Below are 23,236 nucleotides of genomic sequence, written 5' to 3'. Positions count from 1 at the left end.
AGTATTTCTTTCCTTTTTATTATGATTTTCCTGATATAAAATCTTCGTTGGATAGAGAATTTCTTAGACAAAGTTTTAACCTAATATTATCAGAGTTGCTTTCAATTGCTACCAGAACAACTTTTCAGATAATATTTAGACAATTTATATGAAAAGTTTTACAGGTTTTTATATTCTATGAACAAAATTCTCAGGATGGTATTAATATTTGCATAACTGATTGACATATATAAATAAAAATTTTATACATGAGGCGAAAGCCTAAAATATATTTTAAAAATTTCCATAGACATTATCTTACTTTTTCATATTTATTAACAAATTTCTCTGAATACTTTGAAGCTCATTTCATACATTTTCAAATAATTTATAAACCAAGATTAATGTAAATTACATAAATATTAAGAAAAACTCACAGAGCTATTTAATATCTAGATTTTATTCCTGGCCTGCATAAATACTTTGTTTCCCAATGGGCAGTGGGCCTAGGCAAATAACATAATTTTGCACAAAGAGATAAGTGAAATGGACAATTTGTATATAAAAACAAATTGAATCATTATTTTTAATTGATTGACTAAAATAATAATTCATGATGCTATACTTATATAAGCAAAAAACATTAAAAAATAAAGGAAAAGAGAGGGCTCTTCCTTACAATAGGAAGCAAACTACATCTAAATCTGTTTATTAGATATGGGTAGAGATATATGAATATAATTAGAAAATAATCAATGGTTGGTTGATTAGCAACAAAATAATATAAAAATAACTACTTTTTTCCCTAATAAATCATAAAGTAGACTAATATCTTTAGAAACAAAGTAGATACCGCCTTTAAAGTGTGATCACATTTAGCATCACAATTACTGAGACAAAACAGCATCATATTTCTCTGGACCTCATTTACTCATGACAAAAAAAAAAAGTCACTTCCAGAGAAACCTGACAAGAAAATATAAGATGAATTTATTTATAAAAAAAATATCAGGCAAATCCAAATTAAGATGAATTCTACAAAATAACAAACAACAGACTTTTATATCTTGAAATAATATTAAGATCAGCAGTGTCAAAGAAATATTGAGAAATTGCCATGTCACAGAAGAGACACTAAATGTCATACCAGGTCATGTAATTGTGTCCTGCAGAGAATTTACTTTCATTAAAAAAAGTACTGAAATATCATAAAGTGTATGAAACTGGTGCTAATTCTGGTGCAGATGAAACAAATGTTCACTTTCTAAGAAAAAACAATATGGGAACTTATTTAAAAAGGGAAGTTAAAAAGTGCCATTCCTATGGCCATAAATGGCTGGGGATAGTGTAAGAAAAAGAAGAGTGAATATGAATCTAATGGGAGTAATTTAAAGACAGTATTTAAGAAAAGGAAAGAATTACAGGCAGTTATGATGAAGGCAATAAAGCCATCCAGACATATGTAGTTTTTGATACCCAGGAAACAACTGAGTGGATTATTGTGTTATACTATAAAACATAATTGATTTAGTCAATAGAAAAATGTTTGAAGTGGTCAGTTACATTTAAAAAGATTTAAATGGATCATAAAAAAACAAAATGTTGAATGTGTTCAAAGGTAAAGTAACTCTGAAAGTGTGTATTATGAGAAATAGGTCCTTGAATATTATAAAAATGAAAAAAGTCAGTGAATGAATCTTAAACACATTTTCTTGAACTGAGATTTTTGTTGGGAGTTATATTTTAATAGAAATATTATTTTATCTGTATTTCTTTAAAAATAGTTAATGAAATAATGCAGCAGAACTTTCACTCTGCAATGGTTTCAGTTAAGTCTATCTTTTACTAGAAATTAAAGAAATTAGAATAAAATAATGACTTTTTAAAAATAAATACAAACTAATCAAGGGCAATTAATCAATTAATAGAGCCACCTAACATAATTACTTTGTAAACTTTTCATCTAAAATAATTACAGATTTATCATGTGTAAGCTTCACAAAATTTTCACCAATGATTACATCTTATGATATATAAAATATCAAAACCAGGAATTTCACATAGATACAGGAAAGTAAATGTGTATTTTTACATTCTCACAGCAATTATGATAAATTGCAGTCCAGTGATAATATTGGAGATTTCATATTTAAGATTTAGTAAAATAAATTTAAAATCTGTTTAGAAACTAATATTCACTAAATGTTCAATAAATTGTTCAATTATTAATATATAAATAAATGTTCAAGCAAAATTGTCATATTTTATTGCTTCTTTAATTATATATATATATACATATATGTATATATATATGCATATATATAAAACAAACATATACTAACCATCACTTAGATGTTAGAGATGTAGTTATAAACAAAATTTTGAGACAAAATTCCTGCTTACAATTGTGTGCATGAATATGTGTGAAAGAAAATTAAAATATAGGTAATGGCTCAGTTATTATTAAATTCAAAGGAGGAAAGATAAAGTGAGGAAGGAGAAAAATAAATGATTAAGGGTCTGATGCAATTTAACATAAAACATCCAGGGAAGATTTCAAGTACCTAACATGTAACTACTTTCATATCATTTACATTGTGTTAGGCATTAAAAATTGAGAGATTACTTATGTGAGGAACAGTGAATGAATAATGAGCCTTTGAACTTCATAGAGACAGAGGCTGACGCTTCCTTTGGGAATCTCTTGGTGCAAAGGCACCAAGAACACTGCCTGGTTGTGTGGTGAAGCCCTGTTCAAAGGGAAATTTTGTGGTTGCCACAGAATTTATCAGTTCATGACCTAAGATTCAAATGCCAGCCACTTGGAGGTGGAGAATTCTGGGCACAAGCTGATAACTGTATATTGGTTTGTTCAAACTTTAGTTACTTTTAAAGTAACTTTCTCACAGTGAATCCCTTTGATGTAAAAACCTATTAATAAATGTGCAGAAGTTGCTCATCTTCAGTCTTCCTCCATCAGAGGCTGGCTGATCCATGGGTCCTGCTTTCTCTATTTTTGTGTTTGTTAATTTTTTTTCCAATCAGCACGGTTTGGGGAAACTGAGTAAATGATTGCACTGGCAGAGACAAATGCATTTAGGAAGATGTACATAAGATTATATGCAATTATAATTACCCTTCTAGGTTTTGGCAGTGAATGCCCTTTCTATTAAAACATGCAATTTGATTATACTTAAATAAATAATGATTTATTTATTTAAGGGTGTTAGAGTTTTGAATGGAGTGTTGATTATGTAGCTTAGTTCCATTTGGAAAAAAGTCACTAGGTATAAAATTGTATTTTGCAATTTTGAATGTACATTTCGGTGGGGGGTTCTGGCAGATGTTTCCTGGTTAGATAAATGAAAACAAAACAAAAATATCCTTGAGCTGATATTCAGCTTAACTCCTTACCACATTTCTCTATCTTTTTATTTTACAGTGTAACTGTGTTCAACCAAGAAAGACTTATTGAGTGGTTCTTCCAGCACTGAAGAGAGGTGTGGAAAGACGTGAGGTCTTTGGCTCTCATAAGGACTTTGCTCTCAAGGGTCCAACTCAAAAAGCCAAGCTGTGTACAACAAGGTAGTCAAGATGCTGAGGCAAAATATGCCCTCTAAAAATGACAATCTATGGCATCTGCATCTGGCCTCAGCAGAGTGCAGGCTTTCTGTGGATAGAACGGTACCCCGCTAGATGGAAAAGCGGAGGTATTGGTGAGTTGCAGACAGTGGGAAAGGGTTAACTGTGTGGGTGTCATTCATGGACCTCCACTAAGCATGGGCACATTACTCAGTGATTTTTACTGAATGTGTTTTATATTTCAGAGGTGTCGTCAAATAAAGCATCAACTAAGAAAGTGAATTTTTCCTGGGTGAGTATCAGAGTCTGAACTCACCTTCTGTGGTGTGGGTAGACTATAGACTTTGAGACTGAAAGGTGTTGTTTTTACTAGGATGAGTTAAAAATAAAAGGATTGAGAAATCTACAAGATTAAGGTTGAGTTTTGATATGGTAACTCCATGGAATAACACAGAATAATGTGGTTGTAATTTTTTTTAAATATTTTTTTTGTTTTAGGTGGACACAATATCTTTATTTTTATGTAATGCTGAGGATCCAACCCAGTGCCCCGCATATGCCAGGCCAGCTTACTACCACTTGAGCCACATCCCCAGCCCTGTGGTTGTAATTTTTAAGTGGACCTAGAGAGACTCCTTGCAGATTTTGGAAGCTGTGGCACTTTGTGCATGTCATGGAAAGTATTTAACATTTCATTTTATGAGCAGATGGAGTCACTGTGGCTACTCCAAGGCCTCTTGAAGGCAGATCTATACCTTCTTCAGGTTTGCATTCTGATACTGAATCCATGACTTGGCCCACTGCATTTGCTGATAAAGTCTGAATGACAATCCATCCACCTTTCCCTTCCCTCCACTCTGCTGTCAACACTCTGGACATCTTTCTGTTTCATAAACTCAGAAAGTTTATTCCATGTGTAGAGACTTTTCTGTGTGATTGTCTCCAGTGTTTGAAATACCTGACCCCAGACAGCCCCATAGACAAATGTCTCTTATTTTGAATGTACATTTTAACAATAAAATTTTAGAAAATGGGAAGTTTAAAAATTTTAAAAGAAAAAGTTAAAATAAAGCAGAAGGAAAGAGAAGGGATAGAAAGCAAAATGATTGCTTATTTCAATCAGTAATGCCACCAAAGATCTAAACATTCAACGCATGATTATTAAATTTAGATTAATTTTCTTAATTACTTTCATGAGCTTCTTATGTTAGCACTCGAGTTAGATAGAATTATTCTTAATATGGCTATTTATTTTCTAATCAAGAGCATAAACCTGCCAAAAATTCTATTCTACATCTTTATAAATGAATTTGTTATTTTAACAGATTTCTTTTTCCAAATTGTGTCCATCAGTATAGGAACAGATACTGAACTTATCCAAATTTATTTAGTTTGTTTCCTCAGCCCCATTGCCACCCACTTGTCTTATTGTTAGCTCAGTGAGCTGGCACCAGTTTTGTTCCTCAGGATGTTTACTCTGGCTAATTTAGCTACTGATCTTCTAATGTCTGGTGTTTGGCAATAAACTCCCAGTTGGTGTTTCCAACCAACAGCAGTTTGCATTTAGTTTCTGAATCTCCGTTTTGCAATCTTAGTACCTTCCCTTCTGATTGCATGAAGACAATTGCTCCTAGGGATACCTGAACCTGAAATGAACTGAAAATATTTTATAGCTTTTCAACTTGCCTGGCAGTAGAAGAAAAATTCATACCAATCTCAGTGCTTCGAACAGCTGTTGCTCTAAGGTGATATTGCTAAGGAATCCTAAAATAGAACAAGGCAAATACCATCCCTGTGAGGGTTCCACAATATTTTGGAGATCTCCAGCTGGAAAACTTAATTGTAATTTAAACAGTGCATACAGAAGCAGCTTTCCCATTTCTAGTTACCATACTTTTATTGAATTGGATAATTTAATCAATAAGCTACAATACTCTCTAATGTGGAGCTATGTAAAGTTTTGCAGAAGAATTTAAGAAAATAGGACTGTGTCCTGAATTGTCGACTATCAGGAAGGATAAGCAATTCCATGATTAAATACCCCACAAAATCTTTTCTATGAAGACAATAACAAAACTGAGCCTACTGTTATAATTGATAGAGAAACAGCAGTTATTCACAAACCAGGAAGGGGAGATATCTAATATGTTGTAGCTCAGACAATGTCCATGTTCTGTCCATGCTAAATTAGGGTGTGTTCTTGTTTTTGCCTTTGTCAATCCTGGTCAGAATGGGCTTATCTAATTTAGAGTTCATTTGAAATAACAGTAGACCTGAAGGCCTAACTGCAAGAATGGGTCAAGTTCTATCAGTGGCCTATCCTTGGCTTCCTCTCCCATTTCTCTTAAAAAATGTTAATAGCAAGAATGTCACATGGCAAGTTTTAAAATGTAAAAAGAAAACAGTAAGAAATTGTGAGAATTTCTGTTTATTCATTGATTCATTTGTTCTATACCATAGTACACTTTCAAAACAATGGAACTAATATTTAATAGTAGATTTATTTTTTCAAATTTAATTCTGTTGAACATAGTATCATTTGTGGTGATGGGCAGTGGAAGGTAAAGGGTTTAATATGCTCTAAAAACCTGGCAAATCCAGAGTCCATCTCCCCTGCCTTCTTTCTATTTGCACTTAGGATTTTCTGTATATTTAGTTTCTATGTTACTGGATTTCTGAATTAAAGTAAATGAAGACACATGCTTTAAACATTCTGAGATCAAATACACTTTTCAGTGCCTCACTATATTAAACTAAGATATCTATGTTTTATGCATAATACGTCCTACTTCTATAGTAGAAGCCTTCAAATATTCCTTAATTGATATCAAGGAAGTTAATTGAAAAGTAGGCCAAAGTAGGACACTATAAAGGGATAAAAAAAGGTAGACGTACTTTAGAATTTTTATTTCTATTTAAACATGTGCATGCATCTTATTAGAGAAACAGAAAACTTTTTCTTTGAGACTTTTATAATTTGCATTCCACAATTTATTTTACATAAAATCCATCCTAAAGCATCATCTATATTATCTAGCCTTGTTTATACTCAGGGAAGTAACAAATGCAGAAAGTATGGGATAGAAGATAGAAATATTTATTAGCTATGATAGTCCAGCTGGTACCTCTTCAAAAAGGTAAGATCTCAAAGATCAGCTTTGTAAAGATGTACTAAGAGAGCTTCTGTATGTTCTATAAATGAAAACATTCACCTAATTAATAAGGCTTTTTAATTAGTAATACATTTTCTGCAAGGGTTTATAATTATTTTAAGAATACTTAAAATTTTATGACATAAATTTGAATGCCTATTCATTAGATAAGAGATTTTCTTTTGCATTTACCTCCTCTCCTAAAGACACTACTACACAGTATTTGGGAAGGGTTGGAATATGTGTCTTCATTTACTTTAATTCAGAAATCCAGAAATCAGTGGTAGAAGTACTTACCTAGTTTGCAAGAGGCCCTGTGTTCAATATTCAGCACTGCAAAAGCAGAAGAAAAAAAGAAAAAAAATGTAATTTGGAAAACTACAAATAATAAATTCCTAAAATCAGATCCATTTAGTTGGCTCAAATGCATTATAAGCAGCCTTTTAAAATTGTGCTTGTAGAAATAAAGCATTTAAACAATAATGTTTCACCATTTTATACAATAAATTTATGTATGTATAATATATATATATATATATATATATATGCATGTAATTTTCCCAAACATCAATGATATGTTGACAGTGATCCTACTTGTTAACTATGCTGTCAGTCAAAACAGATATGATTGCTCTCTAATGGCATTTGGCAGAAGCAACTGAGATGAGAGGGTAGACAGACGGGTTCAGTCCTCCAAGCCAATCTGTGTAGCTTTCAATTCCAACCAATCAGTGACACCTGCATGTGGTAATCATTCTCCTTGGTTACAAGTGCTGGCAGAAGCTAGAGACCTATTTTGCAAGCTAGAGCAAAAAGAGCTAAATATAAATGTTAAAATACTCTTCATAGGGAAAATACTATACTTCCTTCAAGGGAAAAATAAAGTAGAAAAGGAAAAAAAAAACTGTGCTATTCGTATTTTTAATTATTTTGGAGAAAGGTCTATTAAGCTAAAGCACAAATAAGCATGGTGGGTGTGTTATCATCCCTGGTTCATGATAAGAATTCAAATGCAATCCAGTATCCAGCACAAGGCTTTAAACTGCTGTGCTGGTGCCTATTACACTAGTCTCCTTTTTAGTTACTTGTTAGAGCTGTGTGAACCTTTCATCTTGTGAAACTTGCCAACTTCAGGAATATTTTATGAGTTACTAGCTTTGCAAGTTCTGCAGAATACATCCAAACATCATTTTTGCAGGCAGCATGACTACAAATGTTTCTCCAAAGATTGAAAAATGTATATAAAAAAGAAACCATGGAAAGAAAACTAGTAGCATTTTCTCATTGTTTTTTAGCAAACCATCTTATTTTCTACAACCTGAAATGAAGGCAGGCTCTGAGTAAGGGTTCAGCCGACCATCCTCTAGAGGCTGTGACTCCTGGTCAAATCTCTTTACAGAACAGCAGAAACACAATAGACAATAAGCTTCTTTCATTTTTTACAGCCATTCTTGAGTAACAATAAGGTATAACTTAATATTTATTATTTTTAATTTCTCCTTTCTAATTATACTTATGTAATATTTTAAGTCATTCTAATTTATTAGTGTGATATTCATTCAGTAGATGATAATATGCCAAAATATTTTCATAAATTTCAAACAGCATAAGAAAAACATGCTTGTATTTTTACAAAGGCCCATAGTAGTACATTATTTTTAAATAAAGATAATGCCCGGATGACCCAGGAAAGCCTGGAGGACCAGCTGTTAGATCTGATGAATAGGACAAACCTGGTATTAGAACTTAAACTGTTCTGAAACTTTGACCTGTATAACTAGCTCCGTGAGAAAGATTCAAACTGATTTTGAGAGCACACCTACACAATTGGCCTTTCTTATAAATAAAACTATTACATAAAATCCAGTACATTCCAGAGTCTCGGTGTAGTATATTTTTATTTGCTACCTTACATCTACTCTTCATACAGCTACTTTTATGCAGCATATTCATGAGTTCTCCTTAGGAATTGCATCTATATCCTTCCAAAGGGTCACCAAATATCACATGAAATGGTGAATGTCCAGAGACTCTCTATTCAAAATAAAACTCAGACATTGTAAAGATTTACATAAAAGATGTTTTTCTCCAGAATTAGGACATAGAGGCTCTAATAATCTTGCCATAATATGTGATAAGCTCCCACATACCTCTGCACATGTGTTTTTCAATTAGACAAATACTGGCCATTGAAGGCCATGGCACACCTGACTATATCATACTGGTAAACAAAGTACCCAGCAGAAGCAACAGTACCCAGTACTGTCAACCCACAAGTCTCCATATCAGTAAAAGTGAAATCCCTCAACTTACTTCTATTAGAACACACTTCTTCTTAACAGCATTATTCTATGTTAGAACAACTGCATGGTACTGACCAAAAAAAAAAAAAAAAAACAGACATATAGACCAAAGGTACAAAATAGAAGACACAGAATAAAACATAAACATCTTTGTCATCTGATTCTTGTAAAGGTGCCAAAAATATACATTGGAGAAAAGACAGCCTTTTTAACACATGGTACTTGGAAAATGGTTATACATATGTAGGAGAATGAGACTAAACTATTATCTCTTTCCCTGCATGGAATTCAAATCAAAGTACATCAAACACCTAGAAATTAAGCCAGAAACTATGCAACCCCTAGAAGAAAATTTAGGGTAATTATACAGGCACAGGCAAAGACTTTCTCAAAAAGGACCCTTAAAGCTCAGGAAATAATGCTAGGAGTTAATAAATGAAATGGCATCCAACTGAAAACTAAAAAACAAAACAACAACAACAACAACAAAAACTTCTGCACAGCAAAGGAAACAATTAAGAATGGAGTGGGGGAATCTTTGTTCTTTACTCTTCTGACATAGAATTAATATCCAGAATATATAAAGAACTCAAAAAACTCAAAACCAGAAAACAAAAAAGCAACCCAATCAATAAATGGGAAAATGAACTAACCAGAGACTTCCCAAAAGAATAAACACAAGTGACCAACAAATAAATGAAAAATGTTCAACATCTTTAACAACTAGAGAAGTACAAATCAAAACTACAGTGAAATTTTATTTCATACCAGTTAGGATGGCAGTCATCAAGAATACAAATAATAAATGCAGGAGAGAATGTGGAGAAATTGAAAGACTTTCACACTGTTAGGATTGCAAATTAACACAACCATTATGGAATCAGTATGGAGGTTCCTCAAAAGACTAGGCATGTAACCACCATATAACCTAGCTATCCCACTTCTTGGTATTTATCATAAATAATTAAAGTCATCTTACTACAGTGATACATGCACAATTCACAATTGCCAAACTATGGAACCCACCTAGATATTCTTCAATGGATAAATGGATATCAAAAATTATGTGGTATATCTAGACAATGGAGTTTTATTCTTCCATAAAAAAAATGAAATTGTGTCACTCGCAGGAAAATAGATGGAACTAGGGACCATTATGTTAAGTGAAATAACTCAAATTCAAGTAAATAAAAAGAATTGTATGTTCTCCTTCATATGTGGAAGCTAGAGTCAAATAAAGAAAAGAACGTTGGAGTCATCTCATGAAAATCAAGGAAGCTCAGTAGCATTGAGGAAAGGGACCTGGAAGTAGTAAGCTGGGAGGGAGTGGAAAGAGCTGGGAAGTTACATCAGCCAAATTATATTGTCATATTGTTTGTGTGTACTCATATGTAACCAAAAGTCCCATCATTATTTACAACTACAATGCACCAATAAATAAATCTGAAAAAAAATAGAGATGTTAGCAATTATATCAGGACAGTAGAAAAATAAATGAATTATTGATGTTCAACTTTCAGATAAATGGTTAAAGTGAGAACAATATGTACTGCAAAATATCACACATATTACTATATGAGACAGTGTGACTTTAACTGAAAATACAAATTAACGGTCCACATACTATTTTAGAGTAACCATTAATAATACTGTCCATTTAAGAAAAATGATAAACCTAGGGAAATCTCAATAGGATAAAATGTTAGAAGAAGAATAAGCCATGATTGTACTCAGACACACAAGACATGTGAATGGCCTACTTAGGAGGGATTCTGATAATGGAAGTGAGTAAAGTATGTACACTAAACTGTGACCTTTGGCTAATCTATAACAGATACATGACTCTTAATTCATGAGCAACCACTATCTATGGACACTCATATACCAAGCATTATGATACATTTTAAGATTATAAAGATAATCAGGACAAAATTTATTATTTCAAAGAACATACATTAATTAATTGATGGCAAGACAAGTTCACTAATGGTTGCAACCTGAACATGACAAATAGGTAGACAGGATATAACAGGCTTCCAGAAGACTGAGTACTTATCTATGCTCCAGGAAGGAGGAAAGAAGGTAACCAGGAAAACTTTAAAAAGAAGTAAAATTTAAATTGCATAACAAAGAAATAATGGATTTTTGTAAAATGACTATTTTTTTTAAGAAACAGCATTTATTTTAGAGCAAAATAAAAGACAAGGAAGCATGAGGCCTAATTTAGTTAATGTTGTACTTCTGTAGCAGAACACCCGAACCTGGGGAATGAACATACAACAGAAATTTACTTCTTCATAATTCTGGAGGCTGAGAAGTCTAACATGAAGGCACTGACTAGGACTTTCTCACTGTACCATTCCAAGATGGAAGGTGAGAGAATGAATGGAGATGGAATAACTATGGAACCTGCCCTTTTATAACAATCCCATTCCCATAGTAGATAAGCCACTTCCCTGTAATGTCATTAATACCTTCAGGAGGGCCACCATGTCCTAAGCACCTTTTAATGTTCCCATGTTGTAATACTGTTGTGGTATGAACTGATCAATATAATCAATAAGTCATAGACATAGGTTATAGACTATAGGTATAAGGCAAGATAGCATAGATAAGCAAGAGTAAGACATAACTTCATAGGTAAATTCATTAGGAGTAAGTCTAAGTAATACTAGTAAAATCATGAAACTGTAGGACAGGATGTAAGTCACAGGAAAAAGATATGGAACAGTGAAAGATAATAAGTTAGTATTCCAGTATAGTTATAAATAAATAGAGGCTGATAGGTTAATATAGACAAGATTAAATCAATATAATTGTGAATAATTGTATTAGCTTGATCATGTAGACATAAGGCTTAGAAATATCAGTAGTAAAATGATGAGTAAATGAGATCACTGTGAGCATCAAATAAATTACTAGTACTGGGATAGCAGGAATGGAGTCACTGTGGTTATATGAACAAAAAAATGTGGCTGTAGGTACTCCATCTTAGCTGTTCTAGACTCCTTCTTAGTTTTTCTGTTATTGCCCCTGTGAAGAGGGAGCTACATGACCCATTTCTGAGAAACAAAAATGAAAACTTTCTTCTTTTCAAAAAATTGTTTTTCTGTACTTTGTACCCCACAGAATGTACCCAAATCAGGATATGGTGGTGGTCATGGTGAGCTACATCCTGGGTTTGAATACATTTATGAGTCACCATGACTTTAAAACACATTATCCCTACCCCCCAGCTGAAACTCAGGATACGATTGTCTATCACTTGTTTGGACCTGAGTTGTGATTAAGCTAACTGCTTTTTTTTAGCTTCTGTAACTTAAGTCCTGCTAATTACTTTTTTAACTTCTGTGATTGGCTTGCTTATATGATGCTAAACAAGCCACTGAGCTGTGGTTTTCGTCCTTATATTCCCAAGACACAGGTCAGGAGGCTGCTGTTCTCCCACAGAGAATCAGGTTCTACAGGTGGATGACAGTCCCTGGCCAGGTAAATAAAGCTCTCTTTTCTTTGAATTCAGACTTACAATGCCTTCTGAGGCAGCTCCCCATGACAATACTACTGCAATGACAATTAAGTATCAACATCAGTTTTGTAAGGAGATATTAAAACCATACAATTCTACCCCTGGCTCCCAAAACTTATGACCCTCTCACATACAAAATATATTTATTCCAAACCAGTAGCCACCAAAGTCTTAACTTACTACAGCAGCAACTGAAATGTTTACAGTCAAGAGTATCATCTAAACCAAACAGGAATGAGACTCAAGCCAGATCATGCTAATCAAATTTCCTGCCACCTGTGAGCCTATGAAATTTAAAAAGTCATTGCTTCCAAATTATAATGGTGGGACAGGCATGAGGTTGATATTCCAATCTCAAAAGGGAACAGCAGGATAAAAGAAAGAAGTAATAGCTCCCAGTAAGTAAAAAAATTCAACAGGAAAAATACATTTTAAAGCTGCAAAATGAATTTCTTTGACCCCTTTCTCACATTCTGGACTCATTGTTTCTGTGGCTTAGCTGGGCTCCTACCATGTAATCGTTCTCACCATTGGAAATCCCATGTCTATAGTTTTCCTGGCTGGAGTTGCATGCTAATAGTTCTACCATTCTAAGGTATAGGAGATGGTTTTGCTCCCACAGCTCCTCTAGCAGTATCCTAGTGTGGACTCTTCTGGTGACTCTGCCCTATGATCAATCTTGTCACAGCCCCAGCACTGTCCAAAACATCCTTTGAAATCTAGATGAAAGAAGCCAGGCCTGCACAACTTTGTTTTCTGTGAGCCTACAGAATTGGCACTCTGTGGATTCTGTCAAAGTTTCTGGCTCCTACCTTCCATAGTGGCATCCTAAATTAAAAGCCAGATAGAGCCAAGGCTGGGATAATTGAGTAGTGCTGCACTGGTAAGTTGGGAGTAGAGACTGGGGGCAGTATCAAACAAAAAATGCCAAGGTCTCACAGTTACTTCTTTGGAAACTATGCCCTCGAGGTCCTAGCTTGTTTCATAGGTCTCTCAACTATATTTGAGACCATTCTCAATTCTCTTGATAATAGAACATGGTTTTGTTCTATACACACTAATTGCTTTAGCAAACTGTGGCTTGGCCACGAATTTAGTATTCACTTCCAATTTTTTTTTTTCTTTTTTAAATTATTTACAAGTTTAGACTGAGAGTTTTACAAATCCTTTCTTTCTGCTTCCCCTTTAATTATAAAGGTTGCCTTTAAATCATGCAGTACCATAAATTCCTTTTTCTTTAGGTATTTCTACCACCAAATATCTGAGTTCATTTTTTTTAACACAATACCTTTATTTCATTTGTTTATTTTTATGTGGTACTGGGGAACAAACCCAGTGCCTCACACATGCTAGGCAAGTGCTCTGTCACTGAGCCACAACCTGGCCCCAGTTCATTGCTATTAAGTTCTGCCTTTCTTAAAACCACAGAGAACTGACATCCATGCTCTCTCTCTGCCACTTCATAACAAGGATGCCTTCACTTACTGTTACCAATAAAATATTCCTCTTTTTGGTGTGAGTCCTCATCAGAATTACATTTACTATCCATATTTCTAACAATACTACCTAAATAATCCCTAAGAAGTTTCAGACCTTCCCAACAGCTCTCCTGTTCTCCTGAACTCTCACTAGAATCACCTCTAATGCTCCGCTTATGGCAATTTAGGCTTTTTCTATCCTGCCTCTCCAAATTTTTCCAACCTCTATGTATTACTCAGTTCCACATTTTGAGATCTTTGTTACAGCAACAATACCACTTCTTGGTTCAATTTCCTCTCTTACTCCATTCTGTGCTGCTGTGCCAGAATACTTGAGACTAGGTAATTTATAATGAACAGACATTTATTGGCTCACAGTACTAGAGGCTGGGACATTCAAGATAGGGAGGCAAGTATCTGGTGAGGTTCTTCATTCTCTATCACCCCATGGCTGAAGGTAAGAAAGAAAGATGCCAAGAAAAAATGAAGAGCCTTTTATAACAAAACCACTCTTTTGATAAGGAACTCACAAGTGGCATTAATCCACTTGTGAGCATGGAACTCTAAGGCCTCAACACTTCCTAAGAGTCACATCTCTTTATTGTGTACAATGGCAACTAAATTTCACCAAGAGGAACCTAGGGATGATTCTTGATGGCAAAGTGTGTGTTTAATATATATGATGCTCTGGTTTACATCATCAGCACCTCAAAAACCACAAAATATTAACACAGGTTTTAGAGATGGCATTCAAGTTATAGCAAGGCCTAAAAGGTATTAGTATATTTAATACTCAGCTAACAATTATTATCACAGAAAGTAAAACAAACATTTGTTCATAGGTGGTAAGTTATTGTGAGGGTATTTAATTACCTAATACAATTATACTATTCATATATATATATATATATGTGTGTGTGTGTGTGTGTGTGTGTGTGTGTATGCATATACATATGTATATATATCACTTCACATTTTGTGAAATGATTTTACATATTCAAGTATATATAACTATCTTACTGAAAGTGATGTAGAGATGGTTAATTTTAATTTTGGCAAGAATATATTAAAAGCTTCTCTCTTGTTTTCATCACAGTATAATAAACACTGATGAGAAAATTACTAAATAATCTCATACACTCTTTTTTTTTTGCATATGTTTCTTGATAGTCTTCCAGCAAGTGTACTGGTACTTTAATATATCTAATATCACAAGAAACTTACAAACTTTGTTTTTTTGTAAGTGAATTTAATCAAAACTTTCTTATTTTCAACACAAAAACTTTTATGGAAGCTAAGTGTTATATTTTGTTAAAATATGAAAAATAAGGCAATAAAAAGAAAATTCCCTAAGGAATTACAGCACATTATATTTCCTTTTAATACTCTAGAGTTTTAAAATCTTAGTGGTTATTTTTAAAATATCAAGGAAACCTCTCCATGAAAATTTTATGAGTTGAAACAAAAGATAAACAATCTTCATTGATTCCTACCTGCATGTCCAGAGATCTGAGAGTCTCTACACTTAATTAAAACAACTTTAATCCCAAAATAAATTTCAAAACACTTACCTTCAAAGTAATTGAGGTATGTGTCTATAAACCCTGTGCTTGTCAAGTTATTGCCATTAGTTAAACAAGCATTTACATTATGTCATCAAAACCCTGTGCTTGGGGCTCGGGTTGTGGCTCAAGCGGTAGCGCGCTCGCCTGGCATGAGTGCGGCCCAGGTTCGATCCTCAGTATCACATACAAACAAAGATGTTGTGTCCACCGAAAACTAAAAAGTAAATATTAAAATTTTCTCTCTCTCTCTCTCTCTCTCTCTCTCTCTCTCTCTCTCTTTCCTGTCTCTCTCTTTCTTAAAAAAAAAAAAAAAAAAACCTGTGCTTGTCAAGTTATTGGATTAAGTTAGACAAACCATCTTCTTCTACCATATAATCCAGCATTGTCACTCCTTGGTATATACCAAAATGAATCAAAATCAGCATACCATAGAAATACTTGTGTCCCCATGTTTATCACAATACTATTCAAAATAGCCAAGTTATGTGATGCCTATAAATGAATGAATACATAAAGAAAATATGGTATGTAATGGAAGTTTACTCAGCCATAAAGAAGAACAAAATCATGTTGTTTCCAGGAAAAATGAGTGGGGACTTAGAGATTATTGTGTTAAGCAAAATAACACAAACTCACATAGAAAGACAAATATCCTAGGTTTTCTCTATCTAGAGAAAAATAATAGAATGAAAAATAGTAGAGAATGGGAAGGGAATAATGGAGTGGGGGTAGAAGAGGGAAACGGAAGGTTGGATGAGATCAAAGTGTGTTATTTGCAAGTATAAAATCGTTACAAAAAGTCCCATTATTTTGAACATTTAACATGCACTAATAGGTGTAACTTTAAAAAACTGCATATATTAAAAAATAAACAAAGATTATGCTAGGATACTACAGAAAGAAATTTTTCTGTGCAAAGATAAATTTCCGTGTGTGTGTGTGTGTGTGTGAATTTTGTTTCTCTGCTAGATCTTGTAACAAAAATTTAAAAATTAAGTGCGAGATTCTTTATTTTTCCTCAATTGTATAAGGAAATCAGTGATTTCTTTATGTTCCCTATATATCAGGTTTAGCATGCCTTAACCTTCTCAACTTAATCCTTAAGTAAGATGTAAGCAATCTTTTTTATACCTCACATATTAAAAGAGCTAATTTGCTTTCTTTGTTCCCCAAGATTTTTATTGTGTTTCCCATACAGTCTTATCAGTTTTGAACACTTGGTTCATTTCCATCTCTATCATTTTCTATTCCAATTATTTTCAACAAAACTGACAAACATTTTTCTGTCTGCTTAGTTTGACCTTTGGCATCGTTAAATATCATCTCTGAAAATTTCCCTGATGAAACACAGGGAAAACATAATGCGTTGAATATTTTGCTGGATTGAATGTTTCAAAACAGCCTCTGCTCTTTGGTAGAACGCAGAGAAGATAATAATGAGAGGGCAAATGCTGATAACTGGTAGCATGCAAAAGGCAATCCCTGAGGATTCAATGTTAAGCCTCCAAACTCCTGTTTTGTCTTTCGTTTATTTTTTTTTCCTGATATTTTTATGCTAAGATGCTTTTTTTTTTTCTTTTGACAATGGTTTCCCTCATGTCTTCTTTTTCATTTTCTAAAGATTCACCTCAGGCTTTAAAAAAAAGGTTACTTATTGATGCCCTACCATTTGTCAACACATTTAGTTAAAAGGGAAATTTGATTTGCTATATTCTTCTGGGTATCTAGGGGAATACTTCTGGAGAAGGATGCACAACACTCCAGATAAAATCTTGTCAGAATGCCACAGATGGATTTCTGATTAACATGCAAAAGCTATTACTTTCCAGAACATGTTCTATTTACAGAAAGGCTGTTTCAAAAACTCCCAGTAGGTATTTGTTTGAAACACATTTCTCTGACTTAACATATGTATCTTCTTTAGAATATTTTATGAAAAATAAAACATCTGTGATTAAAATCTGTATTGTTAGATGATGTTTCTAACAATTTGTTTGAATAACATATATTCAGAATTTTTTTGAGAATATGGCAATGTTATCTGTATTATTCAGCAGAATTTTTACTACTAATTATTATATTACAAAACATTTTGATAAAGAAAAAAAATCCTGACTTTGCAATGACATTTTAATAGACATTTTTAAAGATTCTGTTTGAACAGATAGTTCTTCTCATTGGTGTTTCTTTCATGTTGAATAAGCTAATTAGTTGAACACCTTCAGTCTTTCTCTGCCCCTTTTCACAAATCTACTCTAGATAAGCCTTGACTTATCTGATCTATAAACATGTAAGACAAGCACAGGCACAAGCAGCCTGACTCTCTCTGTTTCCTAAGTTCTATCTGTTCTTCAAATTGCACACCTTGCTCTGTTGTCCCAGGAATACGCCTGCAATTTGCTGGAGGACATCTGCCCCAGCCCAGCACTGCTCTGGTGCTGCTCATTCAGTGGGCCTTCGTGGGCTTCTCACCAAGATTCCTCTCACCTTTGCCCTTTGTCAGGAATTAATCGGGTGTATTAGCTTCCTTTGGCTTGTCAATTGCTTCTCAACTTAGCAAGCATGAAGATTGCAAAAATGTAGAATGCATGTGATGGAATTTTCTAAAATTGATTGGATTTATACACCTGTGGTTTAATAGACTTCTTCTAAATTGAGAAGAAAATGTAGTAAAAAACAACAAACAAACAAACAAAACAAAACAAAAAAACAACAGATGATTTATGTAATACCATCATGGAATAATACAGATACTTTGTATTGTAAGGGTAAAAGAAATTGAAGTTAAAGCGTAAAAGTTAAAGGGTAAAAGACCGGGTGTTGTAAAGTTTCTAAGCTGCAAGGTCTGAGTTAAAATGTAAAGGATTAGGTATTGTTAGGTTTCTATGCTACCTGCAAAACCTGAAATTTCTGTAGCTGTTAAGACAATGCTTGGAACTGCCCAGTAAATATTTCCCCTGACTATTTGGTTGTTTAATAAGGGCTCTGTGTGGTCGCACATAGGCATTGCAGGGCCTGGACCAATCAGTTTAAATGTAACCTCCTACTTAGGAATGACCTATCACTCCAGCCTGACCTGTTCCCGCCAATGAATGAACTAATCATGTTTAGGAGTTGTTCAATTTTCCCGCGCCTCATGATGATTTGTTCTGATGTATACAAAGCCCTCTGCCCTCCCCAGAAAGTGTACTTAAGCAGTGCTCAGCCCCTGCTCGGGGCTCTGGGCTGCTTTCCCTTCTTGAGTGGGCACGGAGCCCCAGCATGCTGGTTCAATAAATCCCCTTCTGCCAATTGCATGAGTGGTCACTTGGTGGTCTCTTTCTCCGATGTTTCGCGGGACCCTTACAGTATACGTATGTAGACTCTAGTAACACATACTATTTATTTATTTATTTATTTATTTGATGATTTTCAAATTTTACTGTACTCAATGATAGAAACTTGGTGAACAATGTTGAAACTTTTGACTGAGCTCTGGATTTGTGTTTGTCTCCTGCCATTTCTTCAGTTCTTACCCATGTATTGTGACTCTTCAATTTGGTGTTTAAACATTTATGCTTCTAGGTTAATCATAAAGAATTAGCCCATTTATAATTGTGGAATTCCCCTTCTTATCCCAGATAGAATGTGTGGACTTTGTTTTGAATGATATATTCATTTCAATTTTCCTATGTTTAACAGAAAAATGGCATATCATATAGTTATTTCTGTATATTTAACCCATGGGGATATCTATGTTTAAAGAGAATAATGTTTCAACTAGTATGTCATTGAATATTTTCTGTTTTACCCAAACTAAAAATCTAGGCCATTTATTTGAGATGTTTAGATAATTTACATTTAATATAATTTAATATAATTACCATTACAACTGAGTTTAATTTACCACTTATTTGTTTTTTTTATTAATTCTATCTTTCCTTTTCCTCTTTTTTTCATATAGTTTGCTTCTTCTTTTTTGACTTTTAATTGATTCTAATAATGGTTAATATAGAATATGCATTTATATGATTTTACTTAACCACATTCTATTTTCAACTAATAGTGAGCCACATGTGATGTACGAACTTCATATTCTTACATTATGCTTTTGTTTCTCACTACCAACTTTTCTCTTATTGTCATACATTTTCCTTTCACATATATTTTAAATTTTATAGTATACTCTTACTATTTTTAATAATTATCTATTGAAGATAATTTTTTAGAATCCTAAAACATCACTTAATCTTACCCATGTAGTTACTATTGAAGCAGACCAGAGACCCCCACCCAGAAGACTCTTACCGTAGTTAAGCAGAAACCCCCACCATATTTAGGGCATGTAAGTCCCTCTTCTTATCAGAGAGGTTTTTGCACAGGACATCAGCTATCAGCAAAAAATCTGCAGAAGGCATTGTGGTTTGTAGTTTCCTCTTTGTTTATAAATGCCAGGTTTGCAGGGAAATATTAAAAAAACAAACAAACAAACAACTTGTGAGACCCCTGTCTGTCTAGAGGATGTAACAAAACATATGAACCTCCTAGCCCCGTCCCCCACTCTGGGTATAAAGTTCAAAGAATTTCTATATTCACTGTTCAGAGGAAGAATTCTTAGGAGAGAGCCACCTTCTACCTTTGAACCCTGCAGTCAATAAACCTGCTTCCTAAAAATTCCTCAAGTGTCCAGTCTCTTCTGTTCTACTTCACTATGAGATTACCCTGGGCTTTATTTCCTTCTGTAGACTCAGGCATCCATCTGAATGAGTGGTTTTCCTTCTGTTGAGGACTTTGTTTGACATTTTTATAATAGTGTTTAATTGTTTCATCTTCTCTATGTCCCATTTTTCAAAGCTACATTTTTGCTCACTCTAGAATTCAACTTTGAAAGAGCTTTTGTTTGTATTGTTATTATTTTGTTGTTTTTTTTTTTCCTTTTAGAACATTAACACTGTAACAGATGTTTTTTGACTTGTGCTTTTTCATGAGAAATCTGCCATCACTCACCTCTTTGTTTCTCTGTGTCATGCTGCATTTTGTTTTGAATGTTTTTAAGATTTTCTTGAAAGAGGTAGTTTGTAAATAGTCAATTATATATTGTTTTAATACTCTTCTCACATCCCATGTTTGTAGTTCATGGAGCTACTTGAATCTGAAGCTATGATTTTCAACAAATTAGGGTGTTTTTTTGTTTGTTTGTTTGCTTGCTTGTTTTTTGCAGTGCTGGGGATTGAACCCCTTGATCATGCTGGGCAAATGCTCTATCATTGGGCCACATCCCCACACTGTTTTTCATTAAATTAGGCAACTTTGGGGTGACTATGATTTAAAATTTACTCTTTTTTCACCCTAACTTCTTCAAGTATATTTCAATTATACATATATATACCTATGGTGGGCCATTTGAAATTTTTATGGTTCACCATTATGGTTTTATGTTTCTATCTTTTGTCTGGCTTTTATTTTGAATAGTTTGAGTTGTAATGTTTTCAAATTTATTAAACTTTTCTTTATGTCTAAGCTTGGGTTGATACCATTGGTTAAGGGTGATGAGTCCTGCTTCTTCAGATGTTAAAGTATAACATTACAGAAGCACACTGAGGCAAGCATTTAAAAAAGCAGGGTTTATTTAAAAAGGAGTAACAGATTTCTTCTGGGAGGCAGAAGGAGGCCATAGCTGGTGTCCTGGTATCCCCAAAAGTGAGGGTGTTCTGCCTCTTTTATACATCCTAGACTTCCTTTGCTTTCTTCTTCCTTTATATTTCTTTTTCCTGCATATCTGACTGGGCCCAGGAGATGCTCAGTGGGATGGCCAAAAGGTGAGAAACAGATGGGCTGGAGGGACCAAGGTGGAATGATCCTGACAGGAAGGGGGCCCAGGATACATTTATTAACAACTTTACAACTTCCAGTAGGGAAGGACAATCCCTGGGACAGGTTACCCTAGCAACAGGTTGGAGCACAGGCAGATTATCTTGATAAAGGTGGAGGAAGGGCTCTGAAGGCATTAACATTTCAATTTCTCATGGGTGGTCTCCAACTTAGGGACCAAAATTGGCCTTCATTCTCTGGATCTAAACCTATCACCTATCTATACTAACTGCCTGTCTTTAATTCTGGCTTCAAGGTAACCCCTATACAAGGAATTTTTTTTTATCTTATACACTGGAATTTTTCTCTATAGAAGTACAAGGCTGTTACATCTTCGATGTCAATGAACATACATTCTCACCTTCATAAAGATCTGGAATATCATTACAATAGATTTCAATGCCCTTGGCCACTAACTTGAGTTTGTGTGCTCTTTTCTAGATCATTTTAGATTGATTTCCCCATTTATGGGTTATATTTTCATTTTAGTTTGCATGTGATTAGTCATTGAATGTCAGATATTGTTAAATTTTACCTTGTATGTTGTTAAATATTTGTATATTTCTCTAAATATCCTTGAACTTTTTTTTTTGTACAAGGATTGAACCCAGCCCGTTTTTATATTTTATTTTGAGACAGGGTCTCACTGAGTTACTCAGAGCCTTGCTAAATTGCTGAGGCTGGGTTTGAACTTGCAATTCTCCTACCTCAGCCTCCTGAGTCACTGGGATTACAGGTATGCGTCACCGTGCCTGACTTCCTTACAATTTTTGATTGCAGGTAAATTATTTGAAAGTAGTTTAATGTCTTCAATACTATTGTTCAAGCTTTGTTAGGCAGAATCACAACAGATTTTATTATTTTACAACTGTCTTCCCCTACTACTGAGACATGACCTTGAACTATTAGATTTCCCACTTCAGTAGATAGGAACAAGAACAGTTTGCAGCCCTGCCTGAGCTCTGAGCATAGTTCCCTCAGGTCTTTGGGGGTTACTTTTTCTGTTTTCCTTGATAATATCTGTATCTGCCTACATTGATAAGTCCTCACAGAAAGACTGAAGAAAGTACTGTATGGAGATTTCTGGAGCTAACTCTCCATGCAGATCTCTCCTTTTCAGTCCCCTGCTAACACTAATTTGACTTGACTGTTCTAGACTCTCAGTGCCACATCCCTCACTCTGTTTTCCTGTTTTATCTGGGTTCTCCTTAGGCTTCATCCTGTGAACATTCCTGAAGAAGTAAAGCAAGGACCTACCTGAAATCATTTTGTTTGTAAAAATTGCTGGTATTAAAGATAAGTTTAGTTTTCTTTGAAATATGATGTCAGGATGGCTATAGATACTTAAGTAAAAATATCCTCATGTGTGATCCTACCAATCAGGACATTCTTTTGTTGTTGTTGTTCCCCCCGCCCCCCATGAGCCATCTTTCCAGATCACTGGTATCTCTTTTAAATCCTATAGCTCATGGAGACCTGAAGTCAACATTCATCTGAATGTCTGATAAATATCAGCCCTTTTACTTGGGAAAATTGCCATAATCCACCATTACTTAAGCTAAGCTAAATTTAAATAAATATAGTTACACTTTCTTACATGGCATTTCCTTGTACTTCAAATGTGAATGTAATCATAATTTTATAAAGGTGAGTTTATTTTGTGAGTGCATGTTATCTTTTTTCTATGAACTAATTTTTGAGAACATGACAACTTAAGGCTGTAAATATGTCTGTATCAGATATATCAACTCTTATTCTGTGTTTATAAAGTACGTGTGGGGTGGGGGCATAACTTCATGGC

Source organism: Marmota marmota, unplaced genomic scaffold, assembly GCF_001458135.2.
Source record: "Marmota marmota marmota unplaced genomic scaffold, marMar, whole genome shotgun sequence".
Taxonomy (NCBI): Eukaryota; Metazoa; Chordata; class Mammalia; order Rodentia; family Sciuridae; genus Marmota; species Marmota marmota.
The sequence above is the reverse complement of the archived record's forward strand: the minus strand, read 5'-3'. Positions refer to the sequence as shown.